The 15,698-nt window shown below is 44.3% G+C and overlaps 1 protein-coding gene and 1 pseudogene across 1 annotated transcript in view; both read left to right on the top strand.

Annotated features, from left to right (window-relative positions):
• Nucleotides 1-15,698, top strand: part of LOC124712153 (probable tubulin polyglutamylase TTLL2) — a 416,983-nt gene that overhangs the window by 383,632 nt on the left and 17,653 nt on the right. The gene's annotated exons all lie outside the window — the stretch shown is intronic.
• LOC124712831 lies at nt 11,064-11,181 on the top strand (annotated as a pseudogene).

The following is a 15,698-nucleotide window of genomic DNA, read 5'->3' as shown; positions in this document are numbered from 1 at the left end:
CCATACTGGCGCATCACCTGGCGTGATGGTATGGAATGCCACTGGTTACTCGTCTCGGTCCCCCCTTTTTCGCATTGACGGTACTTTGAACAGTGGAAGTTACATTTCAAACGTGTTACGAGCCGTGGCTCTACCCTTCATTCGATCCCTGCGAAACCCTACATTTGAGCAGGATAATGCACGACCGCATCTTGCAGGTCCTGTACGGGCCTTTCTGGATACAGAATATGTTCGACTGCTGCCCTGGCCAGCACATTCTCCAGATCTCTCACCAATTGAAAACGTCTGGTCAATGGTGTCCGAGCAACTGGCTCGTCACAATACGCCAGTCACTACTCTTGTTGAACTGTGGTATCGTGTTGAAGCTTCATGGGCAGCTGTACCTGTAGACGCCATCCAAGCTCTGTTTGAGTCAATGCCCAGGCGTATCAAGGCCGTTATTACGGCTAGAGGTGGTTGTTCTTGGTACTGATTTCTCAGGATCTATGCACCCAAATAGCATGAAAATGTAATCACATGTCAGTTCTAGTATAATATATTTGTCCTATGAATACCCGTTTATCATCTGCATTTTTTCTTGGTGTAGCAATTTTAATGGCCAGTAGTGTAAGTTACAAGAGGCGTTCAATAAGCAAATGCTACACATTTTTCTCAACCAATTTCGTTTGAGAAATCGCGGAATTTGTTGTGGTACATCGTGGAATATTTCTGCTTCACCTTTCGATTGGTGTCTGCGCTATATGTAACCTTCAAAAGGGCGTTTTTAGCGGAGATGTGTTCCACGCGGAGAGCTGTCATTGAGTTTCTTGTGGCGGAAAACCAGAAATCATAGATATTTATAGGCGCTTGCAGGAAGTCTGCGGAGACCAGCACTGAAAAAAGCGCAGTGAGTCTTTGGACGAGGCTTATGTCACCATCGCAACAAATTTCCCAAGCCTCGCCGATCTCCTGCTTGCCGGCCAACCGCACACAACTGTGACTCCTGTGATGTTGAAGCCGCACGGAGTGGCCGAGCGCTTCTAGGCGCTTCAGTATGGAGCCGCGCGACCGCTACGGTCGCAGGTTCGAATCCTGCCTCGAGAATGCGTGTGTGTGATGTCCTTAGGTTAGTTAGGTTTAAGTAGTTCTAAGTTCTAGGGGACTGATGACCTCAGATGTTAAGTCCCATGGTGCTCAGAGCCATTTGTGATGTTGAAACGTGCGGACACTCTCATTCGAGGTGACCGAAGGATCACAATCAAACACCTCTCTGCACAACTGGACATCTGTGTTGGTAGTGCTGACACACTCGTCCACCAATTGGGTAACTCAAATGGGTGTTCCCGCTGGGTTCCTCGCCGCCTAACAGAAGACCATAAAGAGCAACGAAGTCTGTGCGGAAGTTCTTGAACCTTACCAGGCTAATCATGACAGTTTTTTTTTTCAAACATCGTCACAGGCGATGAAACATGAGTTTATCACTTCGAATCGAAAACAAAACTGTAATTCATGGAGAGGCGCCATACCACCTCTCCTCCTAAGAAAAAGTTCAAGAGCGGTAAAGCATGGCGACGGTCTTCTCGGACTCCAAAGGGATTATCCTGTTTGATGTCTTCACTCACGATGCAACGACCAACTCTGGAGTGTACTGTGGTACCCTCAGGAAATTGAAGAAACAACATCAGCGTGTTTGTCGCCAAAAAATGCAAACTAACTTCTACTTCTGATAGCAACAAAAGGCCTCGTACGAGTTTGCTCACCCGAGAGGAGCTCACCGAGCGAGATGGCGCAGTGGTTAGCAAACTGGACTCGCATTCGGGAGGACGACGGTTCAATCCCTCGTCCGGCCAGCCTGATTTAGGTTTTCCGTGATTTTCCCTAAATCGCTTCAGGCGAATGCCGGGATGGTATCTTTGAAAGGGCACGGCCGACTTCCTTCCCCGCCCTTCCCTAATCCGATGAGACCGAAGACCTCGCTGTTTGGTCTCTTCCCCCAAACAACCCAACCCAACCCCCGAGAGGAGGTCACAAAACTCCGTTGGACTAATCTTCCTCATTGACCACGCAGTCCGGATTTCACACCTTGCGACTTCCTTCTGTTTTACCCAGTGAATGATGCACTCTGCGGGAAGCACTTCGTGGATGATGGAGAGGTTGCTGATGCTGCAAGACGTTGGCTCCGACGTCGACCAGTAGAGTGAAACCATGCGGAGATACAGGCCTTTTCACTAGCTTGGTATCAGGTCTCGCACTGAACGGATATAGGGTTTTGTAGCCATGGTGTATTGGAATCCTGAATTAAATGAACCTGCATTCAGAAAAAAATGTGTTGCACTACTTATTGAACACCCCATCGTACAATGTTGCGCTCCCTCTTCTAGCTGTACCTATCGACAGGCCACAAAACTTCGACAGATAGTCATAGGGTTTTAATTACCACCTAGAAACATTTAAATTCCGTTATTAATTTTTTGTTTGAGTGCGGCTACATGTCTGCACTCCTGCTACACACTAAAATCCTTGAGCCACAGTACACTGGTACGCCGCTAAGGAACGCAGCCGATCGGTAAAGTGGAGTATTGTACGATAATTCAATTTCTGCATATGAGGGGAAATAACGCTACAACAACCTGTGGAAGTGTACGGCAATAATGTATCATCATAGGAGTCGGTGGCAGTGTTCTCAGATCTACTGTATTTGTAAGAAATTTCCCGCATTTTTGAAAAAGTCTCTTGCTCCATTGCTAAAAAGCAAATAAAAGGGCAAATCTCTTGGTTTTAAAGTAACTTTAATTCTGATTATTGTTGGTACGCCACTTCTTTAACTCTTTATTTACTGAAAAATCAATTAAGTTTTGGGCATTCCTTCTGGGAATTCCTCACCCCAAAGAGTATGTCAAGTTGCTCTGTGTTTATTCCTCGCACGGATGTTATTTAGAACCACAGTTTATCTGCTTATCATATGTGCCTGGACAACGACAACTCGCCCTACGCCTGACTACGGAAAGCTATTTTAGGGCCCTTACTTTTTCTTGTGTATATCAATGACCCTTCATCAGTAACATTACCAGATGCCAAGTTCGTTTTGTTTGCTGATGATACAAACATAGCAATAAATAGCAAATCAAGTGTAGTCATAGAAAGATCGCCTAATGAAATATTTGTGGACATTAATCACTGGTTCCTAGCCAATTCTTTTCACTAAACTTTGAAAAAACACACTACATGCAGTTCAGAACTTGTACGGGGTGTCTCACGAGTATATGCCTAACATACGATAACAAGCAGATAGAAGAAGTGGACAGTGTTAAATTCTTGGGATTACAGCTTGATAATAAATTCAACTGGGAGGAGCACACCACAGAACTGCTGAAGCGTCTTAACAAATCTCTATTTGCGATGCCAATTGTGTCAGACATAGGGGATATAATAATGAAAAAGCTGGCATACTATGCTTACTTTCATTCCATAATGTCATATGGGATTATTTTTTGGGGTAATTCATTAAGCCAAGCTAAAGTTTTCCGGGCACAAAAACGTGCAGTAAGAGCGATATGTGGTGTGAATTCAAGAACATCATGCAGAAGCCTGTTTAAGGAACTAGGGATACTAACTACTGCTTCCCAATATATTTATTCCTTAGTGAAATTTCTCATTAAAAGTATATCACTTTTTCAAACCAACAGCTCAATTCATGGAATCAATACTAGAAATAAGAATAATCTTTACAAGGATTTAAAGTCACTTACTCTTCTACAAAAAGGTGTGCATTATTCAGGAACAGACATTTTCAATAACTTGCCAGTAGCCATAAAAAGCTTAAGAGCCAATGAAATTCAGTTTAAGAGAAGCCTAAAGTATTTATTGGTGGCCAACTCCTTCTATTCCATTGATGAGTTTCTCAGTAGAACCAACCGATTTGTGTGTGTGTGTGTGTGTGTGTGTGTGTGTGTGTGTGTGTGTGTGTGTGTGCAAATACAATCTATGTTCTGCACCATTTCAGTGCAGTAATGTGTTCAATGTAAATAAGTATTCAGTAGTTCTATTACATGTTTATTACCGTATAAATAATTTTTTTATTTTAAATTTAGTGCATTAGTGTTTGTAAAATGGTTCTTTAATATCGTGTTCATTTAGAAAAATGACGATCATTCCACTTGGGACCTGTGGAAGGTACATTAGCTTATTTGTTTCAGTTGTAAATATTTGCCATGTGTTATTGTTTTTCTTACATGTTCTGCATCCTGGTGGACCTCTTCACTACGGATCAATTGGAATGAAAGTAAATCTAATCTAATCTAATCTAGAAACAGATTCTTATAGTACAGTGTAACGACTCGTGACCGTCTAAGCTGAAAATAAAATGTCTGTCATTTATTTCTATAATGTCAAAATAAGTTTGCAATACCCCTTTGGTAATTCGTTCCAAGAAAGCAAAGCTGTTCACGTGGCATTTGTATTTTCGTGACGTGAGTCCCTATGACTGACATGCTTGGAAAGCTAAGTTGTCAAACCGTTCGGTAAGATGTGTCACTTGGTGTCAACTTTCTTTGAATTAGTAGAATGGTGTGAGTGAAGGGTTTGAAAATGTAAATAATGTAACCGCTTATGGCTGTGCATACTGCCAACACTTCACTATTGGAAGTTAAGGTGCATCAATTCGCTGTTAGTTGTGCTTGGTCTCCAGTTAGTGTGCAAATGTTTGAAATACATCGTTTTCATGAAAGTTAAACGCGGAAATGAGAGAACCTAGAGTTTGGAAAAAAATAAAGAGCGCTCAAAGTCACAAAACTGAGTGGAAATTGAAGCTAAATTCAAGTATTGGCTACGACGTAGTAAAAAGGGCGATAATTTTAGATACGTTGTTTGTGAAATCACTGTAGTAGTAATTTCCCAGTTTACTGTAGCATGAATTTTGTATTATATATTACATTTATTAACATATCTATAACAGTGGAGTATTAGCATGGAGAATAGGCTGTCTAGTATCTACTGCTATCTCTTGATTTTTCGAGTGTCTTTCTCCTGATTTCGAGACCGTTGCATATGGCAACATTGGTCGATGGATAGATGACGCAGATGCTTCTATTGTGCTGTGAATGACGAAGAACGAAGTGGCCGACCATATCTCTGTGAAGACACGGTAATCGTAAGAGATGTGGAGGCCCTGCTGCTCGAATCACGTTTCAGTTTTCGACACCTAGCTCAAGGTTTTCAAAATGGCCAAGGTCGCCACCCACTAGGTTACGTGACCGCCCACACTCTTTCAAAAAGCACAACGAAGCAAGGCAGAAGCAGAAACCTTGCAGCTGTGTCCCGCCAATCCAGATGATTTCTTCAGCCACCTAATCACCATGATGCTGGATGTATCATAACGATCCCACAATAAAGCAGCAAAGCAAGCAGTGGAAACACCACTCCAGGAAATGGCGAAGATTCAAAATCATCAGGAAAGATCATGCAGACTACGATGGTGTGGTGCTACCGGATTCTGTTCTAAAGGTTCAAACTGTCACCGGAACACACTACCGACATCTCCTGACGAGGTTACGGAGGAAACTGAAGACGTACCGTCGGGGGGGAGCGGTCGAAGAGGGTGTTTTGCTCCACAACAACGACGCAGCTTATTTAGCACAGGCAACAGCGGCACCGCACTACTTCCTTCCGCTATCACATCTGACTTCGCTCGCCACATTCTCCTGACATGGCACCGGGTGACTTCTTCCTTTTTCCTCGAATGAAGCTAGTCCTTGTTTGGCTGTCATTCCCAGAATAATTGACTTCGAAGTGAAACGTTTTCTGAATAGCCAAAATGCAGACTCCTACGACGGTAATCCCAAAAGTAAGGTCTCCTATTTTTTTATAAGCACATAGACCCGTTTATTTCTACAATGGTTTACGTCAGCTTACAGCTTGAACATTTACCTATTTTTCGTCATAATCACCATTTCTGTCGATGCATTTTTGTAGACGCTGTGGCAGTTTTTGTATGCCCATGTCATACCAGTTCGCCGCCATGCTGTTCAGAAAGTTATGAATCTCTTCTTTCATCTCGTCGTTGGAACTGAATCGCTTTCGGCCAAATGTACTTTTAACCGGTCCAGAAAACTGTCCTGTTCGGCTGCAAGGCGGTGAAGAAATGCATGGGAAGCATCAACTCGTTGCCGCATGTGGTTCTCAGTCAGTATGCGTGGCACCCATCTTGCACACACCTTCCGGTAGGTCAATGTTTCCGTTAAAATTCTGTGAGCGGTGCTTCGGGAAACCTCAGGAACCAACGAGCAGAGATCATCCAGGGTCATCCGCCAATCATCACGCATGCTTTGCTCAACTTTCAACACTGTCTCCTCAGAAATTGACGGTCTCCCGCTCCTTTTTTCGTCGTGAATTTCGGTCCGACCAGCTGCAAACTCTCTACACCACTTACGAACGTTTCTGACATCCATGCACGACTCACCATACACTTCCGTCAATTGGCGATGGCTTTCAATCGGCGCAGTGCCCTTTGCGCTCAAAAACCGAATAACTGCGCGCAGTTCGCACTTGGCGGTAACATCCAACGGGAGCTCCATTCTCAACGGCTGCCAAGCCAAGACAGCGCCTCAGCGCGGCGTGCGCATGTTTACACACAGCGCGTGAAGCACTCTTCATAACAGTGTGACCAACTGCCACACAAACAGAGTTCTGTAGCTATAAAAAAATAAGAGACCTTACTTTTGGGATTACCCTCGTACAACCGAAGTCTCCACCAAGTCGCTCATCGTTGTGAAAAAGTGTCGCATTGAGGAATGACCGTACTGGGTGATTCTTATTACCATTTAAAACCCCTGAAACGACGTAGATGGCACTGAGGTAATTAATTTAATATAAGACACGTGGAATCGCAAATGTCGGGAAATACCCCAAAAATGGATGATAAATGTTGAACATCTGACGTCACAAGGTGACGTACCTCATCGCACGTGCATTGGTTGGGCTAGGGGGTGAAGGGATGATTGAGCGAGGCGATACTTGCATTCGAGCAAACGGCGCCAGTTTCTGACACCTTTTGTAAATGTGGTCTGTTGTAAACGTTCAACTTACATAATTATTGTCCTTACTGTAACCAACTAAAAGCTGCTCTTATTTTGTGTTTCTTTCCTTTCGTCTCTTCTTCTTTTGTTTACAGACATTATTTAGGTCATTTACTGGTAACGACAGTAATAATAAATCTTACCTCAATGAAAAGAAAAAATTGTCTGAAGCAACGAAAAGGATACTGCCTGCCAGACGCAAGTCTCGAACCTGAGCTCCAGGCGCTAAAGCCGCACACTTGGGACCAGAGCCACACCGACGTAAAAACTACGGCTGGGATGATCAGGCTCAACTGCTGCACGTGCGGCGACATGCGTCATTTGGTAACGTCATCTGTTCAACATTTCTCATCCACTTTTGGGGTATTTCCCGACATTTGCGACCCCCAAATGTCTTATATTAAATCTATGTCTCAGCGTCATCTACGTCATCTCGAAGGTTTTTAAACGTTAATAAGAATCGGCCTGTATAGAGGACTGACACCATCACGAAGTTTCATTGTCGCAGCGTGATTTTTCCAAAGTGAAATTAAAACAGTAAGGCTCACGCTCATACCTGCGCTTACAAGTGTCAAGACGAACATACAGTTAAAAAATTTCAGTGTAATCTTAATGTATAACAAACTAGCCGCAACTGCATATAGTTACACACTGCTCTCAAGACTTACGGACGAGATAGGTAAAGTAACATGCCATATTAACTACTTGGTGGAAATGTATGAAAGTGTGGGAACGTGTTGCCAGAAAGTTAGGCGTCACATGGCATGAGGTAAGTGTAACTACAGCGTCAAATGGGGATGGCCCCATAACACGAGGCAGTTGAAGGAATGGTAAAGACAGTATGTGTCAATCAGAGAGCAGTTATGGAGCTCTGTGGTGGTGTTCTTCATTACAACATGGACCGGTGACATCTGTATGACTTCACACGAGGAAGAATCGTCTGGAAACTGGAAGAAAGACGAAGTGTGACAAGTGTAGCCCAGGTACTGCTCAGAGCACTGTTTCACTTGCTTGAGGAGCGTTCCAGAACACAGACACAGCCGCCCGAAGGAGAGGAGGTGGCCTACCACGCTAAACTACAGCAGCAGATGGCCGCTGTTTTCTGCAGCACGCAAGAAGGGAGCCAGGTCACAGAGCAGATGCAGTTCTAACCACATTTAACAGAACTGCAAGGCACGCAGTAGTACAATCCACAGTGGTACGGTGACTGCATAGAGATGGTGTCTTTGTGTGATGAGCAGTACATTATGTTCCATTGACACCTGCACACTGGCAGCACTGTTTGCGATAGTGCCTAGAGCATAGAGACTTGTCCAATGAGTGGGTTACAGCACTTCTCGGATGAGAGCAGCTCAGTTTGAGTAGAGATTCTGGACGCACCTTCATAAGAAGAGAGGTGGGAACACGCAACGCACCCAGGAAGATTGTCGAAAACGATCATTTTGGTGATCCAGCTGTTATGGTGTGTGGAGGCATAATGTCGCATGGATGTACCGACTTCAGAATCTTTAACACGGTACACACAACGGTCATCATTAGTGTGACACCGTACCCCTTCCCCATGTACATCTTTTCATGGGTGCATTAGGTCCTGACTTCATTTTCGCAGATTAGAGTGCAAACAGTGCAGATGGACTGGCCTGCTCGTTCCCCCGACTTAAATCCCATCGATCACGTGTGGGATGCGCTAGGGAAATGTGTTTCGGCACTCCCACGTACAGCAACGACCATCCAGCAATTGCCAGCCGTGCTGATATCTGGAACACCCTACCGCAAGAATTAGCTTCCAACCTTGAGTGAGCACGTTACAGAGCATGCATTGCTGTGCTTGGTGATCACACACCTTATTAATAACCATGTCCTGCCTTTTATAATGCCCAGGAGACTATCATAATGGCGATGAATTCAGTGTAATTATGCTCTTTGAATAAAGGTGTCGTTTCTGTTAGTCTCATTAGGTGTTAACTTCTGTACTATATTGCAGCAGTTCTATCTACAAGGTATGTGAGAAATGTAATGAGACTGATTTTTATCTACAAAAGGTTTTTTTTTTTCATCAATAACATCGCCCCTTCAGAGTAGTTCCGCTTGGCACCTACACACTGGTGGGGCGTTGCTCCTGGTCCTAGGTAGCTGTGCTGAAAGCTAGTGCCTTTAATATAACGGCCACATTCTTTTGAATGTCCTCCAGAGCCCCAAAATGACGTCCTTTTAAGAAACTTTTCAATTTAGAGAAAAGAAACAAGTCAAAGGGCGCAAATTAGGTGAATAGGGGGTCTGCGGAACGACAGGAATGCCTTTTGAGGTCAAAAATTTCATGACTGACGTGGCCATGTGACATGGGGCGTTGTCATGATGAAGCATCCACTTCTCTGCAATGTCCAGTCTCACTCGATTCACCTTTTTGGTTCTTTTGAGCCTTTCAAAGACATCTTTGTAAAACACTTGGTTGGCAGTTTCTCCTGGAGAAACAAATTCTTAATGCACGATATCCATACAATCAAAAAAAAACAAATCAGGATTGTTTTGATCTCTGATTTGATCATTCGAGCTTTTTTCGGTGGATGAGATGCCTCAATGTGCCACTCCTTACTTTGCCGCTTTGTCTCAAGATCGTACTCAAAAGTCCAGGATTCACCACCCATTATCACACGACTGAAGCATTTATGGGCATTGACAGTCCTCTCAAGAAGATTTTTCTTTTCGTTTTCTTCGATTGTCCTTCCACCCAGTTGTGAGGTTTGGCACACTTTGGCACAAACCTTTCACATGTGCAAAATTTCGGTCAAAATTTGATGTACATTAAAAATGTTTAACAGGTCAACCATCATCCTCAGTGTTAAACGTCAGTGTCATCTCACAAGAGCACACATATTCTCAGCGTTTCCGTCGGTGTTTGAAGTTGAACGTCTGCCTGAGCGACGTTCATCTTCAACGTGTTTTTGGCCTTCCAAAAATGATTTCTGCCAGCAAAAAACTTGATCTTCATAGGAAATGTTCCCCATAGACCTGCTAAAACCTTTCAAACGCCACACTCACGGATTTTCCAAGTTTAACACAAAACTTTATGGCACAACGTTCCTCTAAATTCCACTGTTCCATTTTCGTAACACACAACAAAAATACAACTACATTGATGGCGCTCTTGAAAATTACATGATGGCTGTACGGAGCTGAAACTGAGACTGAGCATCTGGAAGGGATGAACACACCGACCGGTCTACACAAGCAGAACAACACAGCGTTGCCAGGTCGCTCGTAGTGTTGTCAGTCTCATACTTTTCTCACACACCTCGTACGTACAGTCCAAGTGTTATCGAGCTATGTTACTTGGCAGTGACATATCATGCGAATGTTACTTTCGTCCTTAAAGTTTTGCACGCCAGTGTAGTTAGCCCTTCGCAAAAAAACAGAATGTTTAGTAATCTCAACTCTCAGTACGCGCCTGCAGGCCGTAAACTAGCCGTATTAAACTTTGGATTTGCACTCCGTTGCCTCTGTGTGGAAGACAGAGTATTTACTTGGCGGAGGAACATGTGTTTCTCTGGCCTGATAATGTCTTTGGCAGCGTGATAAGTCGTAAATCCCAAGTGCTGCTAGGAGCCTTCATCCAGCGGCCTGCTTGGCACTTACTCCGCAGGGGCTCCGCAGTGGCGGGCGCTGCTACAGCGGTCGTGCGGCGGACCGCGCCGCCTCCGCCGCCTCCGCAGCCGCGTCCGCCCCCACCGCCATGTGGGGCAACGGGCGCGACTGGCGGCGGCCGCCCGCCTCCGAGGGCGCGTGGGTGCGCCTCTGCCCGCTGGACGACCGCGCTGCCGCCTCCACCGCCCCCAGCGCCGCTTCCGCGCCTACCCGCGCCCCTTCTCCTGGCCCGCCATCTGTTGGTGACAGGTATGAATGCAGTTAATCCACATTAGAGAGGCATAAAAACGAGAACTCTATTCTCCAAAATAGAAAGGAATACTTTCGTTTCCAACATGTGTTATAATTTAAACTAGTGTTATGGCAAATGGTAACGGTCTTGCTGCAGTGGATGCACCGGTTCCCGTGAGATCACCGAAGTTAAGCGCTGTTGGGCGTGGCCGGCACTTGGGTGGGTGACCATCAAGGCCGCCATGCACTGTTGCCATTTTTCGGGGTGCACTCAGCCTCTTGATGCCAATTGAGGAGCTACTCGACCGAATAGTAGCGGCTCTGGTCAAAGAAAACTATCTTAACGACCGGGAGAGCGGTATGCTGACCACACTCCCCTCCTATCCGCATCCTCACCTGAGGATGACTCGGCGGTCGGATGGTCCCGATGGGCCACTTGTGGCCTGAAGACGGAGTGCTTTATGGCAAATGTGTCTCTCACATTCAACATTATATGTTTGCACTACGATTACACTAGCTTCAACATCAAAATTGTGAAGCACTCTGTTAGTAAACTGCTCTTAATTTTCTATGACAAAAACAGTCAGTCTAGATTCCAACCAACACTTATTGCCGGAAAGAAATTAGTACACCCTTTTAGAGATTTCAAATGCACTCCAGATTTGTTGTTGCAACAGTGCATATGGAGTACATGAAATTATTACATTTACAGATTGACAGCACAAGCGGTTCTGAGGTACCGGATATCGACCCGCGCTGAAACACCCATATTAGTATATGGTGTAGTCTCCACAGGCAGCAATGCAGGCGCTGACTTTAGCACGCAGTTAATCGCCACGCCTGCTCGACCCATTCATGTAGTTCTGTATGAGTTGTCGAGTAACGAGTCGTACGAGTCACTTCTCGTCCCATCATACACCACACGTGCTCGATTAGAGACAGGTCCAGAGATCGTGCTGGCCAGGGAAGTCGCTGCACGTCTTGCAGAGCACATTGAGTTTCCACGGGAAGAGTGTGGGCGAGCGTCATCCTGGTGGAACAGCACGTCACCTTCCCCTGCGAGAACGGCAGAACAACGGGCCATCCTCTACAGTTTTTGCCCTCTACAGCTCCCGCTAGTACCATGGAACTCATTCCCTGATGTCTTAGCAGATGTTCCACCATCCTGTCCCTTCTCCTATTCATTGTTTTCCACACATTCCTTTCCTCTCCGATTCTGCGCAGAACCTCCTCATTCCTTACCTTATCAACCCACCTAATCGTCTGTTGTACCGCATCTCAAATGTTTCGATTCTCTTCTGTTCCGGTTTTCTCACGGTCCATGTTTCACTACCGTACAATACTGTCCTCCAAACGTACTTCTCAGAAATTTCTTCCTCAAATTTAGGCCTACGTTTGATACTAGTAGAATTCTCTTTTCCGGGATTGCCCTTTCTGCCAGTGCTAGTCTCCTTTTGATATCCTCTTTGCTCTGTCCGTCATTGGTTATTTTTCTGCCTTTGTGACCATCAGTCCTGATGTTATGTTTCTTGCTTTTCTCATTTCTGCTACTTCTCATTACTTTCGTCTTTCTTCGATTTACTCTCAATCCATACTATGTACTCGTTAGACTGTTCATTCCATTCAGAAGATCATGCAATTCTCCTTCACGTTCACTCAGGATAGCAATGTCATCAGCGAATCGTATCATTGATATCCTTTCATCTTGAATTTTAATTCCATTCCTGAACCTTTCTTTTATTTCCATCATTGCTTCCTCGATGTACAGATTGAACAGGCTGCATCCTTGTCTTACATCCTTTTTAATACGAGCACTTCGTTCTTGGTCGTCCACTCTTATTATTCCCTCTTGGCTGTTGTACATATTGTATATGACCCGTCTTTCCCTATTGCTTACCCCTACTTTTTTGCAGAATTTTGAACATCTTGCACCATTTTACATTGTCAAATGCTTTTTCCAGGTCGACAAAACCTATGAAAGTGTCTTGATTTTCTTTTGTTTTGCTTTCATTACCAATCGCAATGTCAGAATTGCCTCTCTCGTGCCCTTACCTTTCCTAAAGCCTAACTGATCGTCATCTAACACATCCTCAATTTTCTTTTCCATTCATCTGTATATTATTCTTGTCAACAACTTGGGTGTATGAGCTGTTAAGCTGACTGTGCGATAATTTTCGCACTTGTCAGCTCTTGTCGTCTTGGGAATTGTGTGGATGACATTTTGCCGAAAGTCAGATGGTATGTCGCCAGACTCATACAGTCTACACACCAACGTGAATAGTTTTTTGTTGCCACTTACCCCAGTGATTTTAGAAATTCTGATGGAATGTTATCTATCCCTTCTACCTCCAAAGCTCCCTTAAATTCTGGTTCTAGTAGAGGATCCCTTATCTCTTCTATATCGACTCCTGTTGCTTCTTGTATCACATCAGACAAATCTTCCCCCTCACAGAGGCCTTCAGTGTACTTTTTCGACCTACGCGCTCTCTTCTCTGCATTTAACAGTGGAGTTTCCGTTGCATTCTTAATGTTACCACCCTTCAGTCTTCTAGATGTGAACATTTCCTATTAAAGGGTAGACACAGACGGCGTCTGGTAGGTATGCCACTGCGCTGTCTGTTAAAGGGTAACGTTGAAACCAATATAAGCACATCTACTATCCCCCAGGTGGCATATGCCATTATCGGATCGAAATCGGCGTTGTCTTTCCAGGAGCACGAATTTTTTCCCCGTCAGTGTATTTATTGTGGTAACCGGTTTCAGTCAAACATGACCACCTTCCGATCGGTAACTTCTTCGTGATGTGTGGAGCCAACTGCAGTTGTTGACTGGTACCTTTTGGTACATACAGCAGGTAAGTTGACTGGCTTCACACGTCACCAAGGAATTACTGGTCTGAAGATGGCGTGTTGACTGAAAGCGGTTACCAGAATAAGTAAATATTAGTTGCAATTAGACTGGCCGTTTTTATTTTTCTGTAATCGTTGGGCCGGCCAGTGTGGTCGAGCGGTTCTAGGCCCTTCAGTCTGGAACCGCGCTACCGCTACGGTCGCAGGTTCGAATCCTGCCTCGGGCATGGATGTTTGTGATGCCCTTAGGTTAGTTAGGTTTAAGTGATGACCTTCGATGTTAAGTCCCATAGCGCTCAGAGCCATTTTGTAATCGTTGGAGATACTACCTGGGTTATTCCTGGACGAGTTAAAGATAATGTCGAAGGGTTTTGTATGCAACTTGCTTATAGTTAATAAAGATTTAATTTGCTTATTTTTGCATGTGATTAGGAAGATGAATGATTTTTCCGAACATAATGGAACAGAAAAATATTTTGCATTTCAGCTTCCTATAGTATATTTCAATGAATTCTACTCGTTTCTAAATATTTGCAGAATGTACTATCCAACTAAACTTTCTGATAAACTTGATCAGGTATGTAATCACTCGGCGTGGCGACCCTGAAAATTGGAGATTTGACACAAACATCGGCCGTTTTCGAAACATAAAACCCACTTCCTTCTGCCACCTCTTCCCCCTTATGTGTTCCAGGGCAGTTTTATCCTCATAGCATTTTCGTTCATGTCACTAACTATTGTTCCAAGCCTTTCAAGGACATGCGGAATATATATCCATACATTCATTTGAATCTGCTTGTAATTGCGAAAACACTATGGGACTTAACATCTGAGGTCATCAGTCCCCTAGACTTAGAACTACTCAAACCTAACTAACCTAAGGACATCAGACACATCCACGCCCGAGACAGGATTCGAACCTGCGACCGTATCAGCAACACGGTTCCGGACAAGCGCATAGAACCCCTCGGTTCCAGCGGCCGGCCGCATCACATGTTGCGCCTTGTTTCAGTCAGAACGAGTACTGCGTGGCTGAGGAATTTAGTGTGTTCTGTTGCTGAGTATATCATTTATATCTTTCCATCAGAATTTGTTTTCACTTACAAACATTACATCGAATTCAGATTTGAAGTTTGTTGCTACTATCATTTTTATCCATGTACTCAGCAAAAGCACATGTGAAATTCCACAGCCACGCAGACATCGAACACGCAACCTCCGATACGCCAGTCGCTTACGTTACCTCGAGACAACGAATACCGACAACCTACCGCGTCTGGACACACCGTGACCCAACGGCTGTTTCCCAGTGGCGTTTATTCTTTTTTTCCCTTACCACTAGTGCTTAAACAACCTCATTATTTTCATCAAAATAGTTTTCGAAATATTTTAGCCTCTTACATTTTCATTATCATTTTTGAAAGTTGACTGAATATTTCTTGGCGTATTTCTGTGTATCTGTTGCTGCAAATATAACATACTGCCTGTTTTTCATACGTCTTTCAATGTAGCGTTCCTGCTAGGGACAGCAGTCACAAAATGTAAGCAAATACGTACAAATCCGAGAACCGAGGGCTTTGGTCTCGCATTGGTCAAAGGAAAGAAATATATATTCGAGAAGAGCAAGAGCTGAGAAGCATAAACTGAAAAACGCTTCTACTAAAATGTTCCTCTGGGAAGGGTCACGACACTCGTGAAGCCTTCTCGTCCCCCACCTTGGATCCGCTCCTGCCTCAAGATACTTAGAGGTTGTGACGAATTCCAAAAACTGATCGACTATCACGTAGTCTAACAACATCGGATCTTTTCATCTGTTTACACGCATTTTATTATCTTTATTTGTTTTTAAAGTCTACTGCGTAACTTTGTGTCACGTGCTGATCACCTTCAAGTCTCTCAGAACTTCGTAATAATTTCCTAGCGA

This window comes from Schistocerca piceifrons, chromosome 8 (genome assembly GCF_021461385.2).
Source record: "Schistocerca piceifrons isolate TAMUIC-IGC-003096 chromosome 8, iqSchPice1.1, whole genome shotgun sequence".
Classification (NCBI taxonomy): Eukaryota; Metazoa; Arthropoda; class Insecta; order Orthoptera; family Acrididae; genus Schistocerca; species Schistocerca piceifrons.
This window is presented reverse-complemented; position numbering and strand designations above follow the sequence as displayed.